General features: G+C 47.8%; 1 protein-coding gene across 1 annotated transcript in view; it reads left to right on the forward strand.

Annotated features, from left to right (window-relative positions):
* The first annotated feature begins 16698 nt into the window (after positions 1-16698).
* The window catches only part of LOC135898782 (uncharacterized), a 343693-nt gene continuing 343231 nt past the window's right edge, over positions 16699-17160 (forward strand). The window contains exon 1 of the mRNA XM_065427942.1: positions 16699-17160. This exon is cut by the window's right edge and continues 257 nt beyond it. The gene's annotated coding sequence lies outside the window, so the exon portion shown is untranslated.

Genomic DNA, 17160 nt, shown 5'->3' on the forward strand with positions numbered 1-17160 from the left:
AAGTCTTGCAGTATAAGGCAAAAGTAAGAAGCTAACATTCTCACTCGGACTTCACGCGGCAGCAACGTAGCTCACCTAGGTGCACGCTGTGGAAGAACAGAACTTGCTCGAGAAAAGTTGGGAACCGGTCTCATCGTTCGGTTGCTGGGGCAGCCTAGAAAGCAGGTTGACATTTTAATCAGCCGCGCGTCACCTTGTGTTCAGAATAAAAAGAAAGGAACAAGCTGGTGAACCATGCGTTCAATAAACGACGTCAATGTCTAGCTTAAACGGCTTTCGGGACAGTATAGCCATCACGGCTTATTTGCATTTCCCCTGCCTAAGTGAGCGGCATTTTACGGAACTGTCCTTAGAGTTGTTGATCCTGTTTTTATTTTCTCTTTTTTGTTCTTGTTTGTTCTTCCTGCTCTAAGAAAGGGCTCGCAGGCGTAGTATTTATGCAAGCGCCACCGTAGGGGAAATGAGCACAAAGTTTCGTGGTCGAAGCAAGAACGAAGATTGTTGCTGCATAGCGTAGGCTTATTTTTTTTTTTCATTGGCTCTCTTCTTTTCGCTCTCGGCAATTTAGTAACGGCGTTCTTGTTCAAAAATGAACACTAATGGATGACCGGACCTTAATTTAGGCCCGGAGCTATTCCTTTTTCTTTTCTTTTTCTTTTGTTGTCACCGACAGGCTGCAGCCGTTGCAGGAACTATAAGCGGAGACGAATTTCTCGGCCCTATGCGAAAAACCCGTTCATTTTAGGCCTGGATCTACAGCGTTTGATAAACGGCCCGAATGCATGCTCCGAAACCGCTTATGCGATGATTACGGGCTGCAAGCGGAGAGCTGCAACGGGCGGCTCTTCGACACAGGTGAAAAGTGTAGAGCGGGCAGAGAGCGAGAGAGAGAGAGAGAGAGAGAGAGAGTCCTGCATGCGCGAATCTCACGCGCGTGTGCCCGCACTCGCGATATCTCTACTTAGCCGTCATTTGACGCGGGGTGATGGGGGGGGGGGGGGGGGGGGGGGGCTTTAGCGAAATTGCGACGATATCCGTGGCGAAAATTTTGATCGCGGCTACCAGAATGTAAAAGCGAACGTTGAGCGCGGCGCCGTAAAGCGATGTAGTCTAGCACGAACAAAAAAAGAACTTGTACGTATACGCAGAGCTCCGATGAGGAGGGCATGCGTGCGTGAGAAAACTTTCTTTAGCAGGCCTAAATGCTCTTCGTTAACAGCGCGAAAGATTTACGGGACACGATGTAAGAGTTATATCGCGATTCTCTTGAAAAAAAAAGTAAGAAAGAACCGAGCACACTGTGCCTTCTTGGCTAATACAGGCTTGAGCTCTGCTTGCTCCCGTTAATACTCGGTAGTTCCAGGTATAATGAAATGTAAGGTATTAAAGTTAGCCAAGAATACTCCGTGCACAACTGCACAGTAATTGGGAAAGAAATTATAGGCGCATTTATTGAACCTATAGATGTAGCTCCAGGTTAGTGAAGGATTTATCCTTAACTACTTTCTTGAGACTGCGACCAGAAACAATTAACTTGACGATAGAAAAAAATAGAGATTGTTGTACGCATTCGACTAGCTGTAACTACCCCTTTTATTGCATGCACTTTCTCGGAAAGGAAATTCGGCGAAAACTCCTCTGCTCATTAACGCAGCACGCAACACCAAACTAATCCCGCCTCCATCAATTTTTCTAACGCGTGCATGCATTGCCACGACATTTGCACCGGATGACGGCAGTCACAGTCTACAACGCACACGGCACGCATATTCAGAGCCTTTTCCTATAACTTCTCTGTAAAGAAAAGCGACACGGGCCTGTGGGCACTGCCACCGAGAAATCTAGATTTTTACTGTCACCGCCTGTTGCTCGCGCACGTTCTGTTCTCGTGCAACTTATTGACCCTGCAATCGTCATTCGTCCGTCAAATGTCGTGATGATACGTGGTCTACTTTTACATTTTAGTGACCGAATAATATTTGGAGAACGAGCCGCAGTCTTGGTCTCACAGTTAGCAATTTGAAAGTGTGAGCACTGTGACTAGTAAATGATGTGTTTGCCGATGGGAAGAAAGAAAAGTAACGCGATAACTACATCTAGCAAAACAAAAGCAAATATGTGGCGTTTGTTTTTGCTTTGTGATGTCATGAAGGAGCTTCAAAGTAGTCAGTGAAGAAAGCTGCGGGGAACCCCTATGCACTCGCTCTGTGAGCGTTAAAGATGAAAGAACAGAGTTAAGCGTTAAGGATGCGGGTTGCCGGTGCTGAGAAACATTTAGGTTGCACCGAGGCGACGAGGACGTCATGAATGAAGAACCGTTGCAAATAATATTTTATCATCCATTCATTCATGCTTACAACTTTGTGCGTACCTTCTATTTCTTTCACAAGCTACAAACCTGGAAAGTACAGGGATACCAAAGAATGTCAGAAACTTGCCTGTTCGTGTCGGATTCGGTATTTGCTAAAGGGCGCGCTTATTGCTAAAAATGATGAATGCAATAACAACTCAAAGGCGTGTCATCGTTCTTTATTATTTGCTTTTGTGTTGTTTTTGCAATGCCTTTGAAAGGATCAAAAAGGCGTGTCGTCCTCCTTGTTTGAGGCTTTAGGTTTTCAGCCATCCTCGGGCAAATCGGAGGTAGGAAGCATGTGACGCTTGCAGTTTTCGCCGCACATGAGTAAAGAAAAATGATAAGCTATATAGTACGTCACAAAAGCAACAAGCCTGTGATATGAGCTCAACCTATTATTCCCTGCTCCGCTCGAAATCGCAGATGAACTTGCTGCACATTTTAACGGAGCGTTGTTTTTGTTCTAACCATACGCGTTTTTCTCTTTCTTTTTCCTTCATTTTTTTTTTCTACTATCGCATTACGCTTGAAAATTTGCTATCCTGGTACTCGTAAGATGAAACGTAAGTCGAGCTTTATTATTTTTCATTAACTCGACTCCGTCACAGGACATATATTAAACGAGTTTCAAAATGGTCGCCGTAAATCATGTCGGCGTTTTCTGCTAACGCAACTGTCGCAATATTGTGCATAACGCGAATTTATCTTTATCTCTTGATATTTTGTTAGTCTATATTTAAATGCGTAAGCTTTATTATATCCAGGCATCTGCAGACACGAAAGAATGTCAAACTAAAGCAACAACAACAATAACAAAATAATAATAAGAAGGAAATACATTTTTGCCGGCTCACTACACGCACTGCAAGTCGCCAGCAATCTTGCCGCGGCAGCATAATATGCGCACCGTGCCACCGTGGAACGAAAATTCTCCAGCCTTTCGTTGGTTAGGTTCATTGTCTTCTGGTGTTATTTATAAGAAGTAACTGTCCGGTTTTGTGGACACGATATTGCAACGACATGTCTTGCTCAGCCGTTCGGCTCCGGCGCGCTGCTGTGTTGGTGTTTCTTCTACAACAGCGGCACGACTCGGAGATATACGCTGCGTCGGCTCCCCTGCGACGCCGGTCGGTCATGGGGAAAAAACGCTTGTTGCGCGCGCACCGTGGCGTTTAAACTCTGTTCGAGCGTCGGTAAGGCCTCTTGATTCCTGGCCGTCATGGGCAAAGGTGACTCTTGCGTTTTCTTCCTTTCTCCTTCCTTGCTGAGTGGAGAGGGAGTTGGGTGCAACGCGTGCGAAGGGGAAGATATAGTGATATATTGTTACGCTAAAGCGACAGCTAGGGCGGAAGCAGAGGAGGTCGAAGTGCGCTTCTCTTTGGAGCGGCTGGGTGTCGGCGCGGCAACGCCTTTCCCCATTTCATCAATTCATATTTAAATAAACGCACCCCATTGTAACAGCTTTAGTGGAGGTGCAGCGTAAACACCCCCGAAAGAACGTCGACGAACCGCCCGCACAGGCGCAATCCGTGGAGCTTCGCCGAAGTCGCCGAATTGCCGGTCTGCCACCAGAGATGGCTTCGGACGGCGACAATCCACCACCTTCTTTCAGCGTTAAAAGAGAGAGAGAGAGAAATAACGTAGGGAAGGAGGAGGAGGAGGAGGAGACAAAGGAGAGGAAAGACAGGGAGGTTAGCCAGTGTAAGTACCGGCTGGCTACCATGTGCTGGGGAAAGGGGTAAAGGGAATGAAAGGAGAAAGAAGAAGAAGAGGGAAAAAAAAATTCGCACAGTAACGCGAAACTACGCTCTACAACGTTCAAAGGCGGTCGCACAATTCGCACGTCCTTAAAAACTTCAACAAAGCCCTTAAGGCCTTGAGTGCCGAAGCCCGTCTGGACCAATGTCCTAGAGCTTTTTTCTCTGTAAAGGGGCGATTGTCCAGTTTTGCGAGAGCGGTCACGAGCACTGTTCTTCGCACTGCGTAACGGGGACAGTCACAAAGGAGGTGTTCAATCGTCTCCTCGCAGCCGCAGGTGTCACAAGTACGGCTGTCGGCCACTCCAATGCGGAATGACTATGAGTTCGTGAATGCCACGCCGAGCCACAGGCGGCACAAAAGTGTTGCTTCCGCTCGTGGCAACCCTGGTGGTAGGCGGAGTTGCAGACGTGGATCCAATTTGTGGAGACGTGCGTTCGTGAATTCACTGGTGTTCCACAGATTCTGTGTAAGCTCGCGGGCGAGGGAGCGAAGTCTTGTGGCTGCATCTGTCCTTGACAGCGGTATGGGTATAATCTGGGTGCCATCATGAGCCGACCGGGCAGCGTCATCCGCACTGTCATTTCCTGAAATTCCACAGTGACCCGGTATCCACTGGTAGATGATGTTGTGTCCCTTGTTGATTGCGTGATGGTGGAGTAGTCGGATGTCTGCTACTAGTTGCTCATTTGGTCCATGGTTTAAAGGGGACATCAGACACTGAAGAGCTGCCTTTGAGTCACATAAGATGGACCATGAATGTGATGATTTCTGAACAATAAACTCCAGAGCAGCACGGATAGCTGCGAGTTCTGCAGCTGTCGATGATGTAATGTGAGATGTCTTGAACTTGAGGGTGACGCACTCTGTGGGAATCAGCTGAACTATTATAGGATACAGAACCGTCTGTGTAAACGTGGATGCGTCCTCTGTGCTGTTCATGTAGCACTGAAAGCACGGTTTGTTTGAGGGCGAAAGTTGACATCTCTGTTTTCCTTTTGATACCGGGAATAACAAGAAGAGCCTGGAGTGGATGGAGGCACCACAGCGGTTGAGATGGTCGTGCTGCAGGCGTGAAGTTTGACGGTAAAGTTCCATGGTTGGCGGCAATAATCTTGCTAAACGCTGAACGAGGTCGAGCGGCAGGAAGGGAGGCGAGATGATGCGATGGAAGTCGGGCGAAGTGCCTGATATGCGTCCTTAAAGTGCCGACTTGAAGATACGTGTTGATGGGGTGGTCATGCGCGATGGCTATTGTTGCTGCCGTGGACGCACATCTGGGAAGACCAAGGCAAATTCGCAGAGCTTGAGCTTGTACAGATTGGAGGGCACAGAGGTTGGTCTTACCGGTCCCACCCAGTACAGGTAAGCTATAGCGCAGGAGACCGAGGAATAGTGCGTTGTAGAGTTGGAGCATCGCACTCACAGACGCACCCCATGACTTTCCCGCAAGAAATCTGAGCACGTGGGTTATCATGACTAATTTCCTTTTTAGGTAGGAGATATGAGGACTCCAGGAAAGGTCTCGGTCTATTATTACTCCTAGAAAGCGGTGCGTCTTCTCGTAGGCAATTGGCTGTCCATTAATTCTGATAACGTATGGTGTCATTGCTTTACGCGTGAAGGTGACTATAGAGCACTTCCCGCAGGACAGCTCCAGACCTCGTGCTCGAAGATAACCGGATGTTAGTGTGGCCGCTTTTTGAAGTCTGGCGCGCACCTGAGGACGCGTCGCTCCTGATGACCAAATGCATATATCGTCTGCATAGATCGACACTTGGACGGATTCTGGAATGGTATGAACCAGGTCGATGAGCACCAGGTTAAATAGAGTGGGGCTCAAGACTCCGCCTTGTGGTACGCCTCGGTAGGTGTTGCGTTGTGATGGCGCACCATCCTCTGTTTGCACAAAGAATGACCTGTCCTTCAGGAAGCTGGATATCCACCGAAAAACAAGGCCGCCTAGGCCGACATCACCCAAGGCGTCCAGGATGGCTTGATGGGATACGTTGTCATATGCGCCTTTAACATCCAGGAACATCGCCGCTGACAGTCTCCTGAGGCTTTTTTCGTGCTGAACAGACGAGACAAGATCTATGACGTTGTCTATAGAAGAGCGTCCGCGTCGAAAGCCTGCCATAGCGTCAGGATATAACTTGTAATGTTCTAGATACCACTCTAGACGCGTCAGCACCATCCTCTCCATCACCTTTCCTAGACAACTGGCCAGAGCAATGGGACGATAAGACGCCACGTCTAGGGGTGATTTACCTGGCTTGAGCAAAGGCACAAGGCGGCTGGACTTCCATGCAGCTGGAACTTCTCCTTCACGCCATGAATTATTGTACACGTCTAGAAGTGCATGCCGGGCTGTGTGACCGAGGTTTCCAAGAGCTACGTATGTCACCCCGTCAGGCCCAGGCGACGAGGAACGTCTGCACGCTGCCAACGCCGCCTGCAACTCCTCCATGGTAAACAGATTGTCCATACGAGAATCCCGCGAGATTGGAACATCACGGGGATCACATGTAGCGAACGATGGCGGTAGACCAGCAACCTCGAAACAGAAGTCCTCCGCTACGTCGATCTCTCTGCGACCTTGGTAGAGAGCCAGGCATTTGAAGGGGTGGCGTTGTTGCGGTGATGTTCGAAGACCACGCACTGTCCTCCATAAATGTGACAGGGGTTTATGCGGATCAAGGGTATCACAGAAGTTTTTCCATCTTAGAGACTGCAGGGAGTTGATCCGACGCTGGATCTTCTTCTGTATGCGTCTCGCCTCCCTTAGGTCGTAGATGTACTTGGTGCGCCTGTACCTTCTTTCCGCGCGACGGCGGATCGCTCGAAGCCGCTCCAATTCTGCTTCGAATTCAGAAAATTTAGGAATAGGCCTAAAAGATCTTGTGGCTTCTTGAGCAGCGGCGTTAATTAGCTTCTCGATGTTGCCAGGCAGACAGTCCCGGATCTCTTGGCAATTCTTCTCCATGAGCAACGTGTATTTAGGCCAGTCGACGTGATGAAGAACTGCAGTAGAGTGTGAGTTGCGTATGCCGTCGATTTTAACATACGTTGGAACGTGGTCACTACCATGCGTTTCGTTGTCCGTGAACCATTTCACACTGGCACTGAGGCATCTTGAAACAAAAGTCAAGTCCAGGCAGCTGCTGTATGTCAATCCCCGCAGAAAGGTGGGACTGCCATCATTTAGGCAGCAGAGCTCATGGTCCGACGCGAAGGATAGTACACGTCTTCCTCGACAGTCCATCTTTAAGCTTCCCCATAGCGGATGATGTGCATTGAAGTCGCCGGTAATAACCCAAGGTCCAGGTGTCGCTGTTAAAATTCCACCTAGTCTTGTGCTGTCAAATCGACTCGAAGGTGAAATGTAGGCACCTATGATCGTGAGTGCGACGTTCTTGCATTTTATTGTCAAACACACATACTGATTGTCGTCATCAGGTGCCACTGGGTGTAAAACATATGTGAAATTGCATCTGATATAAACGATGACTTTACTGCGGTCAGTACAGGTGGCAGACATGAAAGCTTCATATCCTGATAGGCGGACGGCGCACTCAACGTAGGGAATGTAACTTAAAGAGTGCTTGGTTGGCTATCCTACGAAAGAGAAGTGGATGGAAGGGATAAAAAGAAGGGAGAGAGACAGAGGATGTTTCTTAAACACATACGGACACAAGGAAAGCACCGCATATTTTGTCCTGGCAAAACAGAGAAAAAAAAGAAAGGAAAAGAAAAACGAGGCTTATTTTTATGTTGAAGAAGCACATTTCTGACTATCATTCTTTTTTTAACTCCCAATGCCCGCTTCGGTGGCTTAGTCACTATGGCGTGCTTCTGCCGAGCGCGAGCTCGAGGGTTGGATTCACGACCTCGGTGGCCGCATTTCGACGAGGGCGAAGCGCAGCATCACGCGTGTACGGAGATTTAGGTGCACATTATAGAGCTCCAGGTGGTCAAAATTAATCCTAAGGCTTTATAAGACGTCTCACATGGCCCCAGTGTTGCTTCGGGACGTTAAACCTCGCGAATCAATCAAAGCATATATATTCCAAGAAATCTGTGCCTCCTACGGCATAGGTCGTTTCTGCACTGTTGAATGCTCCACTGTATACGATGTAGCTTGCGGACGTATACACGTCTGGCAGGTCAGTAGGAGTATATAGCGGACCATGTAACGCCTCATTCACCCTCTACAATGGACGCCCCATCCACGTTTCGCGAATTGGAACTGGTGCTTATTAGCAACCGAAGGCAACATTAGGCTGTGGGCCTGGATTTGATCAGCAATCAGATGCTGACAAATCTGCCTCAGGAGAGAAGACGCGCCCTTGTGGATATATTCAATCGCGTCTGTAGCACGTTAGAGATTCCAGAAGCGTGGAAGACGGCATGGGTTGTGCCAATTCTCGGAAAGGATCCTGTGAACTTAGCCTCACGTCAACCAATACTGCTAGCATCGTGTTTATCGAAGTTGACGGAAAGACGAGTATTTTATTTACAGGTTATAAATTGGCGCATGTAGAAAAAAAGAAAAGAAACTCTCACCGTGTATGACTGAATTTCGTGAACGGTTGAGCTCTTAGGACACTGTCTTGAACTTTCTGAGCCACATCGAGCACCACCGAGTTGATGGTCTTCCGACACCCCGTCATAACTGATGATGCCAAGGCATGTGACTGCGCTTCAGACAGGCATCATCAACGGACCCTAAGCAATGGACATCTCGAGAAACATTCTTCGATTCATATATGAATTTCTCAGAGATCTCTGTGTCCGGGTTAAGCTCGGAAATGCAATTTCCCTCGGCCTTACCCCAAGGAAGTGTCCTATCTCTTTGCCTTGCTATCGTTGCCATGTCCAGACTTCCTGAAACACTAAACAGAGGTAGGACGTCAGTTGTAAGTAGGACGTCATGTACATTTACGATGACGACATTTGCATTTGGACCTCGGCTTACAAGCACAAACCTTTGGCACGGCTAGCCCATAGCACAATGTCTATCGTCGAACGTCTTTTATGGGCGCTCGAGATCTCTTTATCAGATGAAAAGTCAGCCTTCATACTTCTTCCAGGAGTGAGACGGAGGTCAACGCGCTTGGCCCTTCTTATTAGAGGCCACCCAATTCGCCGTGCAACTAGTGTTTGGATTCTAGGCGTCACCAATGACGACAAACTATTCTGGCTACGTGTAGTTGAAGGTGCTGTGGCTGCATCAGTTCAACGGTTCGACGAACTTCGTCGCGTTGGTGTATGTTGGGGTAACCAACCCATGTCCATGCTGAAACTCAAAGCTGCGCCAGTAAAAAGCCATATTCTCTACCAGCTACCGTTGATGTACCATCAAAGAGCCAATTCAAGTGCTTCGAGGCAGTACATAGAAAGGGACACCGTTTGGCGATAGGTGCGCTCCAGGCGGTTTTAAGCAACATGGTCACGAAGGAAGCTGAGTTTTTTCCGCTCCGCCTATTGGCATCCCAAGTCTTGCTGAATCAACTGTTAAGGCTTGATGAGTCATCCACAGGCAAGGCTTTCAGGGCCACTTTCACATAGCACTGAACACCTTTCGACTGTTATGTTTTGAACGGCCTAAACGGAATCGTCTGAATGCGCCATGGAATACATTCTGTGGTTAACCTCCCTGTCTTTCTCTCTCTCTTTCTTACCTGCAGCGTCAGGGTACCCCAATTACCGCGAAACGCGCCAGAACGACCAAAACAAACTTGTTTGTGCTGGACCACTTGAACACAGCGTACCGAAGCCACTTGTAAGCCTACGCAGACAGGTCGGGGCGCGCACATACACAGAGCGGCGCAGCCGCATTCTGTATACCTACTCTTGGCGTGTCATGGTCAGGTCGGCCGGACCGCGTTGTTTCATCGACAACTGTTGCTAGTACTGCAGTCACCACCGCTAAGGGTCTTCACTATATTCTCCACTATACCCAAATTAAATTATGGGGTTTTACATGCCAAAACCACTTTCTGATTATGAGGCACATCGTAGTGGAGGACTAAGGAAATTTTGACCACCTGGGGTTCTTTAACGTGCACCTAAATCTAAGTAGTGCAACTCATTCTCTATACTCGAAGTGAAGTGAAATACTTCACTAAATGCAGTGTGCCCCTTCGTTACACATGAAGCCCCCTACATACTTTAACAAACTACCCGAAATCTACTGAAAACATTGTAATCGCTTAATATAAGTGGGACAATTCCTTCGCTATATTCGGCTCTCTTCAAACACTTCGCTACATCCGATGCATGTCCCTGTATGGTGCCAAAGCACTACTGCGCCGACTCCGCTTTGTACAACGCGTGCGCCTTCTGGATACCGACTACGTCGCCACACGTTTCCGCCGTTGCTGTCGCACAAGAACCGTTGTGGAACTCCCCTGCACACGCAGCTTCGCCGTAACATGCAGGTAGCTATGTTCCAGGGCGTCCGTAAACGACTAAAATGTCAACGTCCTCCTGCAGCAGCTTGAACTACTGCACCGTAGAAGTGGCGCCAGCTCTCAGCGTTCTGTGTTCTTCCCACGTGGTTCCTCCCAATAACGGGCGATCTGATGACACCTGTGCCTATAATGACATTACGGCGCGCCTCATAATCAGGTCGCAGTTTGTGCTCGAAAAACCCCATAATTAAATTTAAATTGAATGAACACACACTCGCACACGCACACACAAATCATTACTACGCATAAAGCATTTAGCCGCATGTGGACCGTCATACACAGCTACGCTTGTCATGGACAGTTCCCGTTTAACAAAATCTTGCTTTCTTTCTTCGATTTTATTCCAGTTATTAATTTATCATAAAGGAATCACGCAGGTTGCGTAAAGTTGCATTGGTAGCGCGTTCTAGCACATTATTTACAAACTAAAGAGCAATTCGCTGTAATGACCTTCTTTAAAAACCCGTAACTTAAAGTGCGTTTTGTACGATAACATTTAGGTAGAGTCCCGCCATTGACTGTTCTTGCTGAAGCTCTTCTGTGTCGTAGCTTACCGAACGACATGCATTAAGTTACTGGATTCCATAAACCATAGAGGAAGAAAAAAAAAAGTTAAGAGTGGACACTCGCATACATCCCAGCGGCCCAATCTACCCTAGCGCACCTGGCGGTTGGTGGGAGCAACTGGCCTGCACTTCCTGTTTCGGTTTCGCTGGCGCGAAATTTGAATTACCACGCGTAACCGACGTTAGGCTGTAGCAGAAACTTGTCATTTCAGACCACTTTTCGTCACCCAAACGGCAACGCTCTTTGTCGTTTTGATTTAGCGATTTCCTATTTTGTCGAGTTCAATATTTGGTGTGAATTGAGGTCGTGACAAAATTTTTATTTCGATTAAGTTATAACAGATGGAGATAGAGGTAATCGTAATTAACTACGGCTTTATCAATCGCGCTTATCTTCTCTGTTTTAGTGCAGGCGGTCAGATGTATCAAAGAGACAGATTTTGCGCAATGTTTTTATTCCAAGGTAAGGTAGGCTTCTTCCGGGTTCTGCCGTTGTTAAAGCACCGCGACACACAGCAGTAGCTGCCGTAGCTTGGACCGCCGGACGGCATGGCATCAGCGCGGTCTGAAAATGTCAATAAGTGCACGCTTCGTTAATTACCAAAAACATATGTACACGTCACAACTGAACCAGGAAACCGCTTTGACTGAATAGCGAACCGATGCACAATACAAAACCATCGACACATTCTGATCTCTGACCCATAAAACTCGGACTTACCAGGATAAATGTTAAGACCCCGTACAGAGGTGTTCAAAAGTTCCCAGGCCGCCGTCCTATGTAATCCCACGGCATCGCGGCCTGTGAACTTTTGGACACCCATGTACGTACTCAGTTTAAGGAGTACATTGGTAGGCAAAATAGCAGTTCACATAAGCGTGCTAAAGATAAATTCGAAACGTCCAAACACGAGGCCTTTGTTCAAATGCGCGCCACGCCACGCCTACGCGACAATACATTGTGCAATGTATTCTGCCACGAAAAAATGGTAAGGAACCGAAAGTTACTAGAATGCGCAGTACTTCATAACACGGCCGCCGCAATAAGTACATGCAGTAATCATTGGGCACTTTCCCCCACCTTACTTTTCTGTATCAACAAACCGCACGGACGTATACACCACCGTTTGTCCGTGCGCCGGTGATACACACCTCACTGTAGCACAAAAAGCAATAAGCTACGCTCGCTGTTTATGTCACATGCCATTGTTTGCAAACGATATTATTAAAATATTCAGAAGCCCTTACTCTATAGGGGAAACGAGCAAGCAAAGCTTGGCTACAGCGTGCCTAACGTCCTTATTTTCGTTATTTAGGTAGCGCCCATCCCCGGAACGCCGTTTTCGGTCTGAATCGGCGTGGCGTCTTTTATGTTCTTTCCAGCGTTCGTCATCATCTAAAACTGGCCAATGAAAGGACCGCGATCACGCGATCATGTAAAATCACGCGATCATGTAAACGCAAACGCGGGTTAGGAATTCAATTTTCTCGAAACCGGTATTTTCCTCAAATGTGCAATTCCTGATATTGACCTTAAGCGCTGTCCAGCAGATCGTTTTTAGTCCACCAACACGAACTATTTCAATGGAGCGGCGATACCGTGGTTATCGCAAACAGCGCTGGGCAAGAACAGTTTACCCTAGCAAACCGAGACACAGCGTCTCGATGGCGTCTGACGAGCTGCGGGTCGTAGTGCAGTGCACAGCCGTGAACCGGTACAAGTTAATGGCAGCTTCGCGTTGTTCGATGATTTTCACGGAATGCAACCAACAAAGATTATTCCGTTCTCGGCGGGGGTAGCAAGAAAGCACATGGTACAGCCGTCTCGCTGCGCGTTTCTGGAGGGGGCATGCTTTTCGCATTCTTCGCGTCTAGCCGCCTCATATAGAGCCGCAAACTGGTTTGTTAGTGAACATCGTCGCCCTCACAAGTCAGTTACTCCAAGCTCCGCTTGAAAACGTGACTCACCTGTCTCACACACGAAAACACCGCCGCAGCCGACGTTCACGAAACCTTCCCGCTGGAACGCCGCTGGTACACGAATCGTTTATTTCTTCTCGATGGACCAATGGTGATTGGTGTTGATGGCAGTACGAATGAAGAACAAAAAGCACGGAAGGTGTCTTGGATAAATTCTGTTTCTATGTATAAGTAACACGCCAAATTTGGGCGTATAATTACGATATTGTAAAACGATTGAGCAGAATTCATTACATTTTCTTTTTTTTTTTGCACCTGCGTCCTCTGGCGTTTGGTGAGAGCACTAGTTCGTTACGCAGCCATGACGTAGGTCCTGAGGCTAGATTTCTCGTAGTGTCAGCTCAGTCTTTTTCTTCCTCTATGCATAAACTTCCTTTTTCAAACGCGTACATGTATTATTGTACCGCTGAGCGAAATTTTTAGCGTTCCGAGCTTGTTTCTACAAGGTTCTCAACCCAGCGGTCTCGGATGAAGCGAAACTTGCCACGATCAAGCGGCCGTGTCTTTTGCCTCTCTATCCCCCCGGTTTTGGCATGGAAACTGCTGCGTTGGTCGGTATCTCTGCGGATATTAGGGGTGTGCACATGGTAATTTTATTGCGACAGCAATTGAACTGAAGGAGCGTTCGCGCCGTTGGCGTCGACGCCATAGTTTCACGCTGCATCGACGCCGCATAAGCGGCCCGCTCGCGGAAGGCCGAAGAGCAGGGCCGCGCTGGAACGCTATGCGCAACAGTGTCCAGTGACACGAGAGATGCGCAGTGCGTGTGGCTGCAAAAAAAAAAAACAAAAAAACCCCGACGAGTTGAAGGCACATTCACGCTGTACTCAATAATCTCTCCATTGCAGGGCAGCGATCTGCCTGCTCCTTTTGGCATGGGTGTCGTGCGCATGAACGCTAGCATTCCTGCTGAGCATTTGTGGGTATATATATGTGAATACATATGCATATATATACCACACCGTGGTGCGTATACGGTGGCCTGAGCAGAATGCTTATTCTTGGCCTATCCCCCTTAGTGGGTGCGAGCCATGACGGACGACGACAACAACAACAACAACAACAACAACAACAACAACAACAACAACAACAACAACAACAACAACAACAACAACAACAACAACAATAATAATAATAATAATAATAATAATAATAATAATAATAATAATAATAATCACCTGCATAATTTATTCATTCCTTCCTTCCTTCCTTCATTCATTCATTCATTTACTGCGCGTTATCAAAGAAATCAAAAGTTGTCAAAATTAGTCCGTTTTCTCCCATGACTGGTTTTGCCACGAAAGACCGCCACGATTAGATTTTTTTCTTTTGCTTTTTATTTGAGGTGCACGAGCCCCTCAAAAGCACTAGTGTTTGTATTTCGCCGTAACTTGTGAGCGGCATAGTGAAAAGGGCATAAAGATTGCACTACAATAAAGTCTTGACTTTTGTCGTGGATAAAGATAAACATTGCATGAAATGACACGTTGCACGGGATGAAAAAGAAATAACAATAAGAAAACGTAGTTGTACGCATCGCCGTTAGTTGCGCACCATTCGCTAACTGCTTCACTAAATCACTGCTTCCCACAAGTTCCAACATCTGCGTTTGATATGCATAACCTTTTCTTCTTTTTTTTTTGAAATTTAAATTGTGGGCTTTAACGTCCCAAAGTTGCCTTTGTAGGCTGCATGAGGGAGGCCATAACGAAGGGCTTCGGATTAATTTTGACTGCATGAGGTCCCTTAACGCGCACCCAAAGCACGGCGAAGAGGGTTTTCGCATTGAGCCTCCATCGGAGTAAGGTCAGGAGTCCAACCCGCGGTTTCGCGCTCAGCAGCGCTGCGCCATAGCCACTATACACAAATTATGTAACCAAATACACAAATTACACAATCTATTTACCTTAGCATACATAGAAGCCCCAGTTCTTCCTGAGTGAAGAAGGACTTGTGCTAGCTCCGCCTCTTCTGTGTGATGAATGACTGCCCCAGGTAGTCGATTATGCTGCCAGTAGTATAATTTCCATATAGTAATGCTACTTGTGTGTTTGTCTTGCGATAGCGCGTACTTTGCCCGTGTGAAATGTTTATTTTTTCTTTATTCCCTTTTTTTTTCTTCATTATTCTTGTTGGGGTAGTGTATTTGGGACTTGGGGCCATACCTTATCATTTTCCTAGATATATGCAAAAAAAAAACTTTCACCACCACAGTTTTCCAATGAATCTCATTATTCGTTATAGTACGTGACAAGAACAGAGACCTGTACGCTATAGCCTCGTGTAGCGGATGCATGCTGGTTTAAACCGCACCGCACACTCAAAACGCAGCGGCTAAAAGTCCCGCGTGTAGCGTGCTCTTCTTTAATTCCCGAGAAGTGCTACTGAGATTAGCGCCTCTTAGTTGCTGCGCGTTCAATCTTCGCGCAGGCGCGAAGCGTGTACGCCGAAAAGAAGCAGACGCAACCGATTAACGACGCGCGTTGCGCTCTGCATTTCTCGATAATTATCCGCTGCAGGGCGTCGAGTGGAGCAACGCCTCTGCTATAAAAGGCGTCCGCTCTGGGCGGCCACCCTCCTTTTACGATCTTCCACAGAGCTCAAGGTTTCCGCCGTGGCTTAGACCGCAGAAACCCAATTACTTCCTCCGCAGCGAAGGAGCAGCCCACGTGTTACGATCTGGAAGCAACCGAACAAGACGCCCTACAGCTCCGAAAACTTTGGCGAACTGTATTGCCGTGCCTTTCATTGTATAGCGTTAAAATTAAAATAAGTCCTTCTGCACGTATTTGTGGTATACGCGTGCATCTTCCCGTTCGTTGAAGAATCTTTATAAAAGATATCAGCTCTCAAGCTTGTGCGCGTGTGTGCGTGCGTGTGGGTGTACGGATATGCGCACGCAGAAACCGGCGAGCGGTTTCTTGGCGTTTACTTAAGTTCGCTCCAATCTCAAACTTTCCAATCTCCTCGCTCGTGAGAAATTAATTGCCTCATTAGATTGCAACGGGGGAGCCCGAGCCAGCGCATGGCTGCTCCTTATTATTTATTGGTAACGTTACACTTCGCGTCGTCTGCGAAGGTGCGGTAAGGGCCCACCGAGACGCCGCTTTCGAGGGACGGGGCCCTCTTTCGTAACGTTGTCAGCGCGCGCGCGTAACTGGAGCGCTCGTGTAATCTCGTTGGGCGCAAACCTAAGGACCCACGGTATAGTGTTTCTCCTCGCTATAATGTAATTGTGTGGCGGAGTGCCACGGCTAGGTGACAACCGAATGAACGTCGTGTAGCTGCGGAATAGCGACGCCACGCTAAGCAAAAGAAAGGAACGGGGCAGCGCTTGCGCTGTCCGTTTCTTTCTTTATAGCGCCTCGCTTTTCTGGGCTGTTTTTATCTCGCCAAGGACGCCACGCCAACTCGCAAAACACGTTGTTCTTCACTAAATACTTTTCTAACATATAATGTCATGGCATCCTTGTCAAGCAAGCCTTGGAGAATGCATCTCGTCTTTTCAACAAGTTGTTGCGCTAGCCTTCTGCCGCTGCCGCTGTCGCTGCCACCGCAATTGCAGCCGACATCATGCCGCGTATACACCAGCGGCATCCTCGTTTTTGTGCAGGAAGGCTGAATCATCAATTTATAAAGATGAGGAAGTGCTTTTCCAGAAAAGGTGGGAGTGCATCAGCTCCTATTTAGCGCCCGTGCTTAGTCACCTCCTTTTGGCAAGTATGGACAGGCGCCTTGAAGCTGAACTATCCAGTTCCAACGTGCATTCTGTTTTCCGGTGTGTAGACGATTCTTTACTTGTGTTCAAGAAGACAGGCGATGACCTTGCTTCCCAGGTCAAGACCACATTCGCCGTTTTTGCCCGCGTGCTCTCCTATTTTACCGTCACCAGTGAGCTCCCAAAGGATCTAGAGCTGAGGTTTCTAGTCACTAACCTAACGTTTCTCGACGACCACGTTCGTTGGTAATACGCACTACGCTCAGCAAAAGGTCTACTCCCCTTCGTCTTCGCCTCACTCGAAACTCG

This window comes from Dermacentor albipictus, chromosome 3, assembly GCF_038994185.2.
Source record: "Dermacentor albipictus isolate Rhodes 1998 colony chromosome 3, USDA_Dalb.pri_finalv2, whole genome shotgun sequence".
Lineage (NCBI taxonomy): Eukaryota > Metazoa > Arthropoda > Arachnida > Ixodida > Ixodidae > Dermacentor > Dermacentor albipictus.